General features: G+C 42.5%; 1 protein-coding gene and 1 long non-coding RNA gene across 6 annotated transcripts in view; one reads left to right on the forward strand and one right to left on the reverse strand.

Moving 5' to 3' along the window:
* The window catches only part of FRMD4A (FERM domain containing 4A), a 573,879-nt gene that overhangs the window by 287,291 nt on the left and 271,480 nt on the right, over nt 1-15,108 (reverse strand). The gene's annotated exons all lie outside the window — the stretch shown is intronic.
* Nucleotides 167-14,709, forward strand: LOC118923864 (uncharacterized). The gene is made up of 3 exons (XR_005029360.2): nt 167-383; nt 10,539-10,871; nt 14,571-14,709. It is a non-coding gene; the product is annotated as an uncharacterized LOC118923864 (long non-coding RNA).

A 15,108-nucleotide genomic window follows, 5' to 3' on the forward strand; every position in this document is an offset into this window, starting at 1 on the left:
GGGTTCTGGCCTGGAGCAGCTTACTCGGTAGGTGCACTTCCTTCCGCCCACTCCCTGAGGGCCGGCTCTGGGGATGCGCTGGGGAAGGGTGGGGGTGGGGGTAAAAATGTGTCACTTGATATCTGCTCCTTCACCCTGGCTGACCGGGTTAATTCACTCCAGGCCAGAAGGAAGCACACTCTGGGGGCCGGACCTCCTTTGGCAGAGCTTTGTGGCCTTACATCTTAGTAAACAGGGAGCACGATCTTGCTTCTTTCACGCTTAGCTGGAGCAATGGGAGATCCAACAGCCTGGCAAGGGGCACAAGCCCTAGGACAGTGACATCTTCTATCCCAAGACCACAAATTCTCAGAAAGCTGCCAAGTACTGGAGCCAGTATGCTGGTATGTGTTACTTCTTACTCTTGGAGTAAACCTGACCCACCACTGAAGTCTCTCTCCTTTTCTCTCAGCTTTTATTCCCATTTTCCTTTCCATGAACTTCAAGATCTGAGACTAGATTCCAGTAATGGACTGTTCCTAAACATTAAATAATGCAAGAAAGCCAAGGTATCTAGGGGGGTGGAGGTGGAGGTGTGGGGTTCAAAGCCCTCTTGGAGGAGATCCGGGAGCCAGGTTTCATGGTGGATTCGGAGCCAGAAGCCCTAATGGAACCGAACAATTATCCCGCGGCTGCTATCTCGATGCTGTGGTGTTCCTACAACAGTGTGCTTGGCTTTATGCTCTTCTTGGCGCTGACCCACTGCCTGCAGCAGCAAGGCTTTCCCAGGAAGCCCGTTATTTGTGTGTCTGACAGTTTATAGCACAGCACACCGACTGTGGTTTAGAAAGGAAAAGAAAAAATAAGTGAAGAGTGAGAAGGACAAAACAGAGGCTTCCCACATTTATGGGGGCAACTGAAAAGCAGAATCTTCCTCTTTTTTGGCCCTCAGCAAAACAGGTCAGACTCTATAGAAAAGTCATCCTCAGGCATAGCTGCAGCTTGCGTGGACAGTGGGCATCAGACACAAAGATTCAGAATGAGAATATGCACCTTCTGAACCCCCCAGTGGGAGTACTCATTTAGAGTATCTTCTCTGGCCTCCCCAAGAATACCCCGTCAGCTACCATGGGCTGTCCCAAGCCACCAAGTATACACAACACACAATGGGATGAGACGGAGTGGCTGTGTTCTGTCAGGGCTGGGCATTCCCGATGAATTCATTCCCTTCTGGGAAAAAGAACAGCCTTGTTCAGAGCATAATGTTCCCAGGTCTCAGCTTACCTTGACGCATTTTTGATACACCTGTTGGGATCATTAGCTCTGCCAGGAGAAGAGGAGTGGCATACTTTGTCATCTTTTTTACTCTTGGTGGACTGTGTTTCCATGGTGTTGGTTTCCCTTACAGAAACTAACACAAACAGGAGAGAAAGTGATAGGATTCCCTGCTGCTTGGCAGGGATGCAAAACATGCACAGAAATATATACAGGGATAATATGCATAAACTAGGAATTTAAGGATAACATACAACAGAAGGAGAAGAGCTACTTAGCAGGATGAGATAAAGGTGAAAAGGCATCTAGAATGAGTGAGTTGGACCCCAACTGCAGCTCTGAGTTTCCTGGCCACCAAGGTAAACACCATAAGCACACTGAATCATATACTTATTATTGTTCTCTAGGAGGAATTAGCAGGGTGGAATTAAGTAAGGGGTACTGAAAAACCTAACAAACAATATCCTTCACTGTCATTTTGAAAAAGGCTCAAAAGCATTTTTAGAAATGTTTCTTTTGTTGGTTTTTGGAGCACGGTGGTACTTTACCCTTCTCTCCCTGCCCACAGCTCAGGCTGTGCTGAGACATGCTTGCAGTTATGAAAGTGGTTCATGTGATCCCTCTAGACTTTCCCTCCAACCTTCTGCTTTGAATCAACTTCTCTAATTTCTCTTGTCTCCATTTGGGGGTTCCATTCCAGATTTCTTCAGCTCCATCCAACACTTTCAGACTCACAGCTCTTTAACCTGTCTGTGGGGCTTAGAGATCATTGCCAAGAGCAAACTCTCATGACTTGCCTAGGCATTTTTTGTTGTTGTTGTTTTAATTGAGGTTTCATTGATGTACAATTTTATAAAGTTTTTACATGAGCAACATTGCAGTTTCACCATTCACCCATATTATCAAGTCCCCCACTACACCCCATTGCAATCACTATCCATCAGTGTAGTAAGATGCTATAGAGTCACTATTTCTCTTCTCCGTGCTGTACTGCCAACCCCATGACCTACCTATATTGTGACTGCTAATTATAATGCCCCTTAATCCCCTTCTCCCTCCCCACTGCTTTCCCTTCAGCAACTGCTAGTCCCTTCTTGGAGTCTGTGAGTCTGCTGCTGTTTTGTCCCTTCAGTTTTGCATTGTTGTTATACTCCACAAATGAGGGAAATCAGTTGGTACTTGCCTTTCTCCACCTGACTTCGTTCACTGAGCATAATATCCTCTAGCTCCATCCATGTTGTTGCAAATGGTAGGATTTGTTTTATTCTTATGGCTGAATAATTTTCCATTTGTTTATATATATCACATCTTCTTTATCCATTCATCTACTGATGGACATTTAGGTTGCGTCCATATCTTAGCTATTGTAAACAGTGCTGCAGTAAACATAGGGGTGCATGCATGTCTTTTTGAATCTGTGATCTTGCTTTCTTGGGTAAATTCCTAGGAGTGGAATTCCTGGGTCAAATGGTTTTTCTTTCTTTCTTTTTTTTTAAGGAACCTCCATATTGCTCTACATAATGACTGAACCAATTTACATTCCCACCAACAGTGTAGGAGAGTTCCCCTTTCTCTACATCCTCGCCAGCATTTGTTGTTCCTTGTTTTTTGGATTCAGAGCATCCTAACTGGTGTGAGGTGATATCTCTTTGTGGTTTTAATTTGCATTTCCCTGATAATTAGTGATGTGGAGCATCTTTTCATGTGCCTATTGGCCATCTGAATTTCTTCATTTGGAAAGTGTCTGTTCAGATCCTCCACCCACTTTTTAATAGGGTTATTTGTTTTTTGGGTGTTGAGGTGTGTGAGCTCTTTATGTATTTTGGAAGTTAACTTCTTGTCGGATAAGTTGGTTATGAATATATTCTCCCATACTGCAGGATGCCTTTTTATTCTGCTGATGGTGTCCTTTGCTGTACAGAAGATTTTTAGCTTAATGTAGTCCCAATTCATTCATTTTTGCTTTGGTTTCCCTTGTCTGAGGAGACATGTTCAGGAAAAAAATTGCTCATGTTAACATTCTAGAGGTTTTTACCTATGTTTTCTTTTGTGTATTTTATGGTTTCATGAGTTACATTCAGGTCTTTGATCCATTTCAAATTTACTTTTGTGTAGAGTTTGAGATAATAATCCAGTTTCATTCTCCCACATGTAGCTCTCCAGTTTTGTCAACACCAGTTGTTGAAGAGGCTGTCATTTCCCCATTGTATAATCATGGCTCTTTTATTGTATACTAATTGACCATACATCTGGGCTCTTATTCTGTTCCATTATCTATGGGTCTGCTCATGGGCTACTACCAAATTGTTTTGATTACTGTGGCTTTGTAGTAGAGCTTGAAGTTAGGGAGTGTAATCCCCCCAGCTTTGTTCTTCCTTCTCAGGATTGCTTTGGCTATTTGGGGTCTTAGGTGGTTCCACATGAATTTAAGAACTACTTGTTCTAGTTTGTTGAAGAATGCTGTTGGTATTTTGATAGGGATTACATTGAATCTGTAGATTGCTTTAGAAAGGATGGCCATTTTGACAATATTAATTCTTCCTATACATGAGCATGGGATGTATTTCCATTTATTGGTGTCTTCTTTAATTTCTCTCCTAAGAGTCTTGTAGTTTTTAGTGTATGGGTCTTTCACCTCCTTAGTTAGGTTTATTCCTAACTACTTTATTCATTTGAATGCAGTAAATGAAACTGTTTTCCTGATTTCTCTTTCTGCTAGTTCATCATTAGTGTATAGGAATGCAACAGATTTCTGTGTATTAATTTTGTATCCTGCAACTTTGCTGAATTCAGTTATTAGTTCTGGTCATTTTGGGGTGGATTCTTTAGGGCTTTTTATGTACAATATGTCATCTGCAAACAGTGACAGCTTAACTTCTTCCTTACCAATCTTGGATGCCTTTTCTCTCTTTGTGTTGTTTGATTGCCATGGCTAGGACCTCCAGTACTATGTTGAATAAAATGGGGAAACTGGGCATTCTTGTCTTGTTCCCAATCTTAGAGGAAAAGGTTTCAGCTTTTCACTGTTAAGTATGATGTTGGCTGTGGGTTTGTTGTATTTGGCCTTTGTTATGTTGAGGCACTTGCCCTCTATACCCATTTTGTTGAGAGTTTTTATCATGAATGGATGTTGAATTTTGTCAAATGCTTTTCAGCGTCTATTGATATGATCATGTGATTTTTGTCTTTCTTTTTGTTGATGAGGTGTATGATGTTGATGGATTTTTTATTGTACCATCCTTGCATCCCTGGAATAAATCCCACTTATCATGATGGATGATCTTTTTGATGTATTTTTGAATTTGATTTGCTATATTTTGTTAAAGACTTTTACATCTATGTTCATCAGGGATACTCAACTGTAATTTTCTTTTTTTGTAGGGTCTTTGCCTGGTTTTTGTATTAGAGTGATGTTGGCCTCATAGAATGAGACTAGATGTATTCCCTCCTCTTCTACTTTTTGGAAAACTTTAAGGAGGATAGGTATTAGGTCTTCACCAAATGTTTGACAGAATTCAGTGGTGAAGCCATCTGGTACAGGGATTTCTTCTTAGGTAGTTTTTTGGTTACCAATTCAATTTCCTTGCTGGTAACTGTTCCATTCAGATTTTCTGTTTCTTCCTGGGTCAGGCTTGTAAGGTTGTATTTTTCTAGAAAGTTGTATATTTCTTCTAGATTATCCAATTTGTTGGCATATAATTTTTCATAGTACTGTGTAATAATTTGTATTTCTGTGGTGTCCGTAGTGACTTTTCCTTTCTCTTTTCTGATTCTGTTTATGTGTGTAGATTTTCTTTTTTTCTTGGTAAGTCTGGCTGGGGGTTTATTTATTTAGTTTATTTTCTCAAATAACCAGCTCCTGGTTTCATTGATTCTTTCTATTGTTTTATTCTTCTCAATTTTATTTATTTCTGCTCTGATCTTTATTATGTGCCTCCTTCTACTGATGTTGGGCCTCCTTTGTTCTTCTTTTTCTAGTTTCATTAATTGTGAGTTTAGACTATTCATATGGGATTGTTTTTCTTTCTTGAGGTAAGTCTGTACTGCAATGGACTTTCCTCTTAGAACTACCTTCACTGCATCCCACAGGTTTTGGGATGTTGAGTTGTTATTTTCATTTGTCTCCATATATTGCTTGATATCTTTTTATTTGGTCATTGATCCATTGATTATTTAGGAGCATGTTGTTAAGCCTCCATGTGTTTGTGGGATTTTTGTTTTCTTTGCATAATTTATTTCTAGTTTCATACATTTTTGGTCTGAGAAGCTGGTTGGTACAGTTTCAATCCTTCTGAATTTACTGAGGCTCTTTTTGTGGCCTAGTCTGTGATCTATTCTGGAAAATGTTCCATGTACACTTGTGAAGAATGTGTATCCTGCTGCTTTTGGGTGGAGTGTTCTGTAGATATGTTAGGTCTATCTGTTATAATGCATCATTCAGTGCTTCTTTTTCCTTATTATTTTCTGTCTGGTTGATCTGCCCTTTGGAGTGAGAGGTATGTTGAAGTCCCCTAAAATGAATGTGCTGCATTCTATTTCTCCCTTCAATTCTGTTAGTATTTGTTTCACATATTTAGGTGCTCCTATGTTGCATGCATATTTATAATGGTTATATCCTATTGTTGGACTGTTTCCTTTATCATTATGTAATGTCCTTCTTTGTCTCAACATCCATTTTGTCTGATGTAAGTACTGCTACTTGTTTTTTTTCTCCCTATTATTTGCATGAAATATATTTTTCCATCCATTCACTTTTAGTCTGTATATGTCTTTGGGTTTGAAATGAGTCTCTTGTAGACAGCATATAGACAGGTGTTGTTTTTTATCCATTCTGTAACTCTCTGTCTTTTGATTGGTACATTTGCTCCATTTATATTTAGGGTGATTATTGATATGTACCTACTGTCATTGCAGGTTTTAGATTCATGGTTACTAAAGGTTCAAGGGCAGCTTCCATAGTATCTAACAATCTAACTTACCTCTCTTGTTATGCTATTTCAAACACAATCTAAAAGTTCTTTTTTTCTCTCCCTTCTTCTTCCTCCTCCACTCTTCACATACTAGGTACCATATTCTGAACTCTCTGTGTATCCCTTGACTAACTTTGTGAGTAGTTGATTTAATTTTGCATTAGCTTAGTAATTAATTAGTGTACTTCCTTTATTGTGGTTTTATTTCTCTGGTGACAGGTATTTAGCCTTAAGAGCACTTCCAGCTATAGCAGTCCCTTTGAAATACACTGTAGAGATGGTTTGTGGGAGGTAAATTGCCTCAACCTTTGCCTGTCTGGAAATTGTTAATCCCTACTTCAAATTTAAATGTTAATCTTGCTGAGTAGAGTATTCTTAGTTTGACACCCTTCTGCTTCATTGCATTAAATATATCATGCCACTTCCTTCTGGCCTGTAAGGTTTCTGCTGAGAAATCTGCTGATAGCCTGATGGGCTTTCCCTTATATTTAATATTTTTTCTTTCTCTGGCTGCTTTTAATACTCTCTCCTTGCTCAATCTTTGCCATTTTAATTATTATATGTCTTGGTTGTCTTCCCAGGGTCCCTTGTGTTGGGAGTTCTGTGCACTTCCATGATCTGAGAGACTATCTCCTTTCCCAGATTGGTGAAGTTTTCAGCAATTATTTTCTCAAATAGGCTTTCTATCCATTTTCCTCGGTTTTTCTTCTTCTGGTACCCCTATAATGCAAATATTTGTTCTGTTTGGATTGGTCTCTTATTATTCTTTCTTTCTTATAGATTCATTTTTCTCTCTGTGCTTCAGCTTCTTTGATTTCCTGTTCTCTAATTTCTATTCACTTACTGTCTCCTCCACCTCATCTAATCTACTTTTAAATCCCTTTATTGTGTGTTTCATTTCAGATACTGTAGTTTTCAAAGTTTCTCCTTCTTAAAGTCCTCCCTGAGATCTTGGATATTTTTCTGTAGCTATGTGAGCATGTTTATGATTTTTATTTTGAAATCTTTATCAAGAAGATTGGTGATTTCAGTTTCACTTAGCCTTCTTTCTGGTGTTTGACTTCTTGTTTGTATAGCATTTTTTTTGCTGTTTCATTCTATTGATTCTTATGTAATAATAACTTTGTGTAGGCAGTGCCTCTAGTGCCCAGAAGCTCTAATCTCTGGAGCTGTGGAGCACCTGGAGCAATGGTGGGGGCTGTAGACGAGTGGCACCAACACCTGCCAGGAGAAAAGAGCTCTTTCCTGCTTCCTGGCTGCAGTGCCTGCCTCCACTGCCAGGTCCAGTGGGCTGTGTTTGCAGGGAGCAGCCTCTGCATTATGCCCCTGTAGCTACTGTAGGCAGGGGCCACCCTCCAGCTGGCAGGTGCAGCAGTTGTGCAGCAAGTACCTGCTGGGATGAAGGAGTGGCAGGCTGGGAATCACAGTGGCGGTCCTTGGGGCAGCACTGATAGCTATTTGGGATGGAGTGTCTGAAGCTCCTGAAAGTTCCCAACCTGCTGGGCTGAGAGGGCATGGACGATTTTTTCCACCTGTGCTTTTTCCTGAGCAGCGAGGTCTGTGTAGTCTTTTTCCCTTTAGTACCCCTCTTGCTTTTGGGAAGTCTTTCAAAGTGCCCACCTTTCTTTAGTCCCATAGTGTCCGGTTGTGGGTACCGGTTCTCCACAAGTGGCTGGAATCTCCATCTCTCTGAGTTTTCTGCCTGTCTTTGCTTTCCAACTCCACTAATCTCCAGAGCACCATGTAATGCGGGTTTGTGCTCCCAGAGCAGATCATCAGCGCTGGGTGTTTAGCAGTCCTGGGCTTCTACTCCGTCTCTGCTCCATTTCTCTTCCTCCTGCCTGTGAGCTGGGGCTGGGGGAAGGACTTGGATCCCAATGGACTGTGGCTTTGCTACTTTACCCTTTTCTGTGAGGTCTTCTTTTTTCCCCAGAAGTAGGCAGTCTGTTTTGCAGTCTCTTTCAGGATCAGTTGTATTTGCTGTATTTTCATATTATGTTGTTTTGGGGGGAGGTTTCTGCCTCACTTCTCACACCACCATCTTTTTTTTTTCTGCCTTAGCTAGGTTTAATATTCTTTAAATCCTTCCTACACCACTCTACCTCCTGCCTGAGACCTAGGTTGCTTGGCTATGGTTCACGCTCAGAATGGGTTGCTGCATGAATTTAAATAAAGGATACTAAAAATGAGCCCTCAATAAAGATAAATAAAATCTTCACTCAGTAAAATAGTCTCATCATGGAGTTGAGTAAATATGCTCCAGGTATATTAATACTTGATTATTTAACTTCACAAGGATTTAGTACAAAGAGATTAGAGCAACAAACAGTTAACATGTACACTGATCCACTTCTCTTGGGTATCAAATGTCCCTAGGAAGTCTCTGACTAAGTGTGAGGAGGCAGTCTGTTCCCAGCTGCTCTATCTGGAAAGAGGCAGAAATGAAGATATTCTGAAATTTAAATTAAAGAGATACATTTCTGTTGTGCCCATGGAAAGTGAGGTCTACTTTTCAGAAGGGACAGGTAAGAAGTGTGATTTGGACTCTTCCCCTGCTGGAGCACCCCTCTACTTGGACATTCAGGTAAGTTCAGGAGTACCTATGGGTGAAGCCAATGCTTCCATCAGAAAAGGAGCTGTGAATCTGTTCAAGTTATTGCTGAAAGACTTGGCTGAGACCCCAGAATTCCTCTTCATCTAGTATAACAGAGATGATTTAGAACTAAAGGGTTTATTTCAGCTGTGTCAGTCAGCCACCTGGATCATAAAAGAAACTCACTTTGGTTCTTATGCAGTCCACATGCTGCTGGACTATAAATATGAGTTAACCACAAACTCTACCTCCAGGTAGTGGAGTGATTGCTTCATTGGACAATGCTATTTGATATGTGCACTTTAACATTGGGGCACTTCTGCTAACAGCTAAAGAATGTGGCTGATACTAAGCTATCAGGCAATAACTAGACTGTTGGCTCAGTTGCTTCTTGAGTTCTGTTCCTCTTGCTAGGTAACGAAACCATGCTCTCAGCATAGAGGAGGCTGTCTTCCTATTTCCTACAGCTGGAGGACATGTATTCAATTTATTTAAATATATTTTAAAATTTGAATTTCACCTGCGAAAAGAGGTTTTTTTTTTTTAATTCTGATTTAGCAGTAGGATTATGATGCCAGCTGGAGGGTCTGAGGATCTATTCCCAGATTAGTTTTTTGTATGGAGATGTCTCCTTTGTATGAAATTCAGGACTGAGGAGAGAGAATACATGGATATTTGGGGTAGAACAGCACTCACTGTATTGCACAAGTTGAGAACTGGCCTCTTATGGGTCAAATGTAGCCTACAAATGTACTGTTTTCATATTTTCTTTAAGCTTGGATTAGTTACCAGGATATAAAAATTGAGATAGTCCATCTCTCTGTCCCTATTCCATACACACACACACACACACACACACACACACACACATTTCCCTATAACTATAAGAAAATTGCACAAAGATTTTCTTCTGAAAAGTCAGAAAATCCAGAAATACCAGCCCCAGGTTCCCCTGGGGTCATGCTGAGTAGAGAGCTAGGACAAGAGTTCTCCAGTTTACAAAGTGCCCTTTCCCTATTGTCTCACATTTATTTCACCTGCCTGGATCCTATAAGCATTTGAGTTATAATGCCTGGATGGGGCCTATTTTATAGGATGACTAGAGTGAATAGGAGCAGCCCAGGATTAAGATGAGGTTTTAGGTCCTAACAGTACCATAGGAGATAGATATAAACTCTTAAAAATAGTCAACTTCTGATTGGTGGGTCTCAGAAGGAGCAAGAAAAGTCCTGGCCTGCATAGACCCTGTTCTAAGACACATCATACACGCTTCTCTCATGCCACCTTTAGGCCATTTGACTGAAGGAAAAAGGAAGCCCCGGAGTCCCGAAGATACTTTTGTTTACTCTTGGGCATGTACATATGTCCAGGTATTTACTAGAAATAAAGGACAGTTAAGATGCTCTGGGAGTGGGCTCTGTGGCTAAACCAAGTGCTACAGGATATTGGTATTGCCCCCCAGAGTGACATGTGGCCTGAGGAGCTCAGTTCCTGCTCGTGGGCACTGTCGTCAGAGGACCCAGAAGAGCTTCCACTGGAGGCCATAGTGTGAGCATGTCATTCTGTCCTGCTGAGTTCAAATCCACAAGTGTGTCTCCAGAGGATTTTTTCTTTTGTAGCTCTTCTTCCTAAATGTTGTGCTACTTGAAAACCCAGAGTATGGGCCCAGCAGGATGAGGGGGTGCCCTCACCTCTCCTTCTCCTTAAGTATTGGGTTCTAGGGGTTCCAGGCCCTGGCACCTGCATTGCTGCTGCCTCCATGGATGGACTTGGCCATGCAACACAGTGATGAAAAAGCGAGGGTGTCACTGCATGTACAGAAGAAGAGCATCCTCAAGGCACAGGAGGGTGGACTTAGCCACAGCCAGGCACACTGATTCTGCTTTGGAGGCCAAACAGGCTCATTCACCAACACCAGCCCCCAAGTTGGGAGAGAGCCACGACACACCTGCTGTGCAAGCTATCCTCTTGGTCACTCACATTTGATGTGCCAGAGGTACCTTCTTACCTGAAGGGAAAATGCAAGAAGATGGGAAGGGACCTGCATGTTCCAGGTGAATAATCTCTATTTTCCCAAATAGTATATCTTTTCCTGTTGGGACCTACATAAAGGCCTGGGTTCAAGTCATTAAAGGCTATACTTTCCTTCAGCCCACTTGGCAGATAAGAGCAAGATTTTCTCCTACAAGAACACCGTGAAGACCCCAAAACAGAACCTGATATCAGATACATAATTTCTTCCAGTTCAACTAAAATCCATACAGAATAGATCTGAGTTCCTAAATTCAGAGATCAAATTAGGTCTTGCTCATTTCAGGCATTTGGTGGCCAGCTCAGCCCCAAATTATACTTTCTAAATATATTTTGAGACTCAGCTAGGTTATGAAGCCCTGATACATGATTACATCAAAGCATTAAAACATTTTTTTTCAGAGGCCAAATAAAACAGAAAACAGTTTCTTTAGATAGATCTTAAGAATGCCAAGGCTTAGAGGTGGATATAGATGACCAATATACAATCTTGAAATCTGTCTTTTGTCTTCTCTCTTACTGTTGTTGTTTTTTTTTTGACTTGAGCAAGTTCTAAGGGGCAAGTTAATTTTTCTGACAATGTAGTTGAAGGGAGGGCCTCTTAAAATAGGAACACTGGGTTTCTAGGGAGGAAGGCTCACTGCTGGCCTGGGGTGGTCACAACCTCCACCTCATTACCTTCGTGGCTTCTGCCTGAGAGTCCCCTCTCCCTTTGTCTGCCATACCTCCCCTTTCCAGTGCTTTGTTCTTCTCCCTACCACACTGGTGCCTATTTTTTCTGGAGAACTACACTTAAGGTACTGTTTCTCAAACTTCAGTCCATGTTTAGGCCCCTGAATTCAGATTCAAGGTGTCCGGGGTGGGGCCCATGCATCTGTGTATTTAGCAAGCACCCAGCTATTGTGACATGCAGTTTGCACACAAGCTGTGTGCTAACGTGGCAGTAAGATGACTCCCTAGCCCTAGTCCTCATCTCCCCTGACTCTCAGCATCACTGGACAGTCCAACATCCCTTCCTGAGAATTTCCCTCAATCCTCTCTCACATTACTCACTGCTCCTTGTTGGTCTTCTTTGCTGGCTCCTCTTCATGGAACTGACCCTGGAACTTGACAGTGGCTTTGGGTCCAGCCCTGTGACATTCCTTCACTCCCCAGGGCATATCACCTAGTTCTGGGTTTTGAATACCATCCTCCAGTGGTGAACTGGTAAATACTGAATTACCGACTCTTGAGGAAAAAAAGTACCCTGATTTGTAAAGTTTGCCAGTTTCCATAGTGTAATTTCTCTCACCATGGCCCCTTTCAAACTACCCACATGTTATCACTGAACATGGAGTTGGGAAGAGGTGCACACAGTGGGTTCTGTGAGCCTGGATAAGCTGATACACACCCATTCACAGCTGCAGTCCAGACCTCTCCCCGAAACACAAACCTGTATTTCTAAGATCTTCCACTAGAGTTTTTCACCACCATGTCAGGCTGAACACATCCAAACGGATCTCCTGCCACCACCACCATCCAGGGCTTGCTGTCTTTCCCGTCTGAGTGCCAGCCCCAGCCCACAGCTGCCCCAGCTCACTCTTGACTCCTCTCTCCTTGCTCACACCCCGACTCAATCCATCAGCTCTACCTTCTAGATAAATCCAGAATCCATTCACTTCTCATTTCTCACCCCCTCCGAAGTATCATTTAGTCTAAACACTACCATCTCTCATCAGGAAATTACACTAATGAGTTACCCTGCTGCCACCCATTTCTCCATCAGCATAGCAGCCACTGTGACTCCTTGGAAACACGATATCCTTCTGTCCCAAACCTCTGGTCGTCCTCTGTTTCGTACAGAGCAAAGGCCCCAGGTCCTGACCTTGGCCCCGCAGCCCGCTGTCCCCTGGGCTCCTAACACTGCCCCAAGTGCTGCTCCTTCCACAGACCCCATGCCCTAACTGTGCTTCGGCTCCGCCACCCCCTGCTAGTCCTCAAACCCAGGAAGTACGCTCTTGCTTCATGCCTTTCGTGTTTGCAGTTCCCTCTACCTGGCGTGTTCCTTCCCCACATGGCAGCATGGCTTGTGTCTCCTCAGACATCACCTTAACTGAGAGCCACATTACATAAAAATGCAGCTCACCCCTTCTTCCCTTACTTCTTATCCTGCTATACTTTCCCTAAGAGGCCTTAGCACCACTTCACAGGGAAGCAGAGATTTTGCTACGCCACGAGGGCCTAGAGCATTGCCTGGGATGTAATAGGTATTAAATAAAAATCTGTGGGATTAACAAATAGGGTGGTAGGTCCCAGATGTTACATTCCTTAGGGTATATATATCCTGAGACTAATTTTGTTTGGTTGAACTTGGTCCACATTTTCTAGAAATGATCCATATACTTCTAAGCCTTACTGGATTTCCTGATTAATGTTCCAATAGAGGTATTGGAAGGACCACTTGGAAGCAATCTACCCACATGGAAATGTGACCATGGCATTTTTGAGAAAAGTCAGCAAGCAGTGGAGGAAAATGATCACAGGCATATTTATGGACTCAAAATACTCATAGACAGATGCTCACTGGGAAGAAAAGGACTGCCCTAATTGTATAGCAGGATTCCAAGAATCTTTTCATGAGCAAGTTCTCTACCAAGGAGATTTAGCATCCTAACATAAGTCACTTGTGATGACTGATAATGACACAAATATTCATCTGCACAAGAAAAGCAGGCATTTTGCAGCACTAACGTTTGGGTGACAATTCTGTTTGACATGAGGTTTGAGTTTATGACCATGAAGAGATTCTTTTTATTCATCTATCCACATTTATTCAATAAATGTCTAGTTGCCCTATATATGTGTTAGGCAATATTTGAGGCTCTGGGGATTAGCAGAAAAAAGGACAGAGTTCTTTGAAGCATTTGGTTATTGAGTGACAAGAAAAAACAAGGGAAAAAGTGAAAAATCCCCACAGATGTGGTTCATCCATCCCAGATTAGAATACAAAGCTCCATGGCCATAGCTTCTCCTATATTGTATATGCCTGTTCTCTGAGATGCATCAATATATCCACATAAATAGAAGTGGATTGTTTTCAACTATGTGTTCAAAGAAACCCATGTTATACAGGTGGAGAGCATTCACTCCGCTGGAGCAATTTCTAAGAGATCTTTTTTCAAGATACCTATAGCAAGTGTTCTGAGAATACACAATTCACTTTGTGGGTGGAGCAGCAGCGTGGCAGGCTGAACACCCTGGGAGGGGCTGTGCTTGTGCTCCAGTGACCTGGGCGGGAGCAGCTGGGTTGGGTGTTTCTGATCTCAAAGTGCCTGGAAGTCCTGAATGAAACTAGCCTCTGTGAGTTCAGAAGTATCCATGTTTATGTGAGGTAAATGCCAGTTTTCACCCAGAATTTCCCACCTGGCCTTAGTCCACGTACATAGCAATGGATGTTTACCACAGCAGAGCCTCTGGTTGATCCCGGGCAAGGGGTGGAGGGAAAACGGCCATTCTCTCCTCCCCTCCATTCCTGGTACCTAATTGGTCTGGTGCCCGTTAGTGACCAGGGACCCACCCATGGTGTTCTTGCAGGAAGGGGTGGGCAGGGGGAGCAGGGCACACATGCCATGACCGGAGGGGACTGACAGCACGGAGCCTGACTAGCAAACACGAGCAAGCTGTGAGAAATAACCCCCCTTAACCCACTTGTCCTTCCCCTTGTCTTACTTTGGTTTCATCAGATTCACATGGAACTTGTCCTGGGAGGAGAAAACCCTTCCCCCCTCAAGCTACAGTTAAATCATCCACAGTGTGGCCCCAAAGTGCTGGGCACTGCACAGGATGTCCCAGGAATACAGACCCAACTCTCAAAGAGCTTCAGTGCCTTTTCTCCTATTAAGAATGATACTTTTGATGAAAAATCCAAGACAACCAACTCATCTATTTCTTTTTCATGTGAAGACCCCAGAAAGCACAGGAACCAGCTCATTTCCTTAAGCTAGCATCTTGCCCAAAAGATCTGTCTTGACAATACTCTTACCTTGGGTCAGTGGTTCTAAATGTGGCTGCACCTTAAAATCACTTGGGGGCTTAGAATCTGATGTCGAGATCCCCTCCCCAGAGATGTTGATGTATGCTGGTCTGGAGGACAGCCTGGCATTGGGATTTTTAAAGCTCCTCAGGTTCTTCTACTGTGAAACTAAGGTTGAAATGCACTGCTTTGGGATGAGTCCTGGCATCTGATCCACAAGTCAGTGAAAATCCTAAGAAGTCAGGACT

This window comes from Manis pentadactyla, chromosome 3 (assembly GCF_030020395.1).
Source record: "Manis pentadactyla isolate mManPen7 chromosome 3, mManPen7.hap1, whole genome shotgun sequence".
Lineage (NCBI taxonomy): Eukaryota > Metazoa > Chordata > Mammalia > Pholidota > Manidae > Manis > Manis pentadactyla.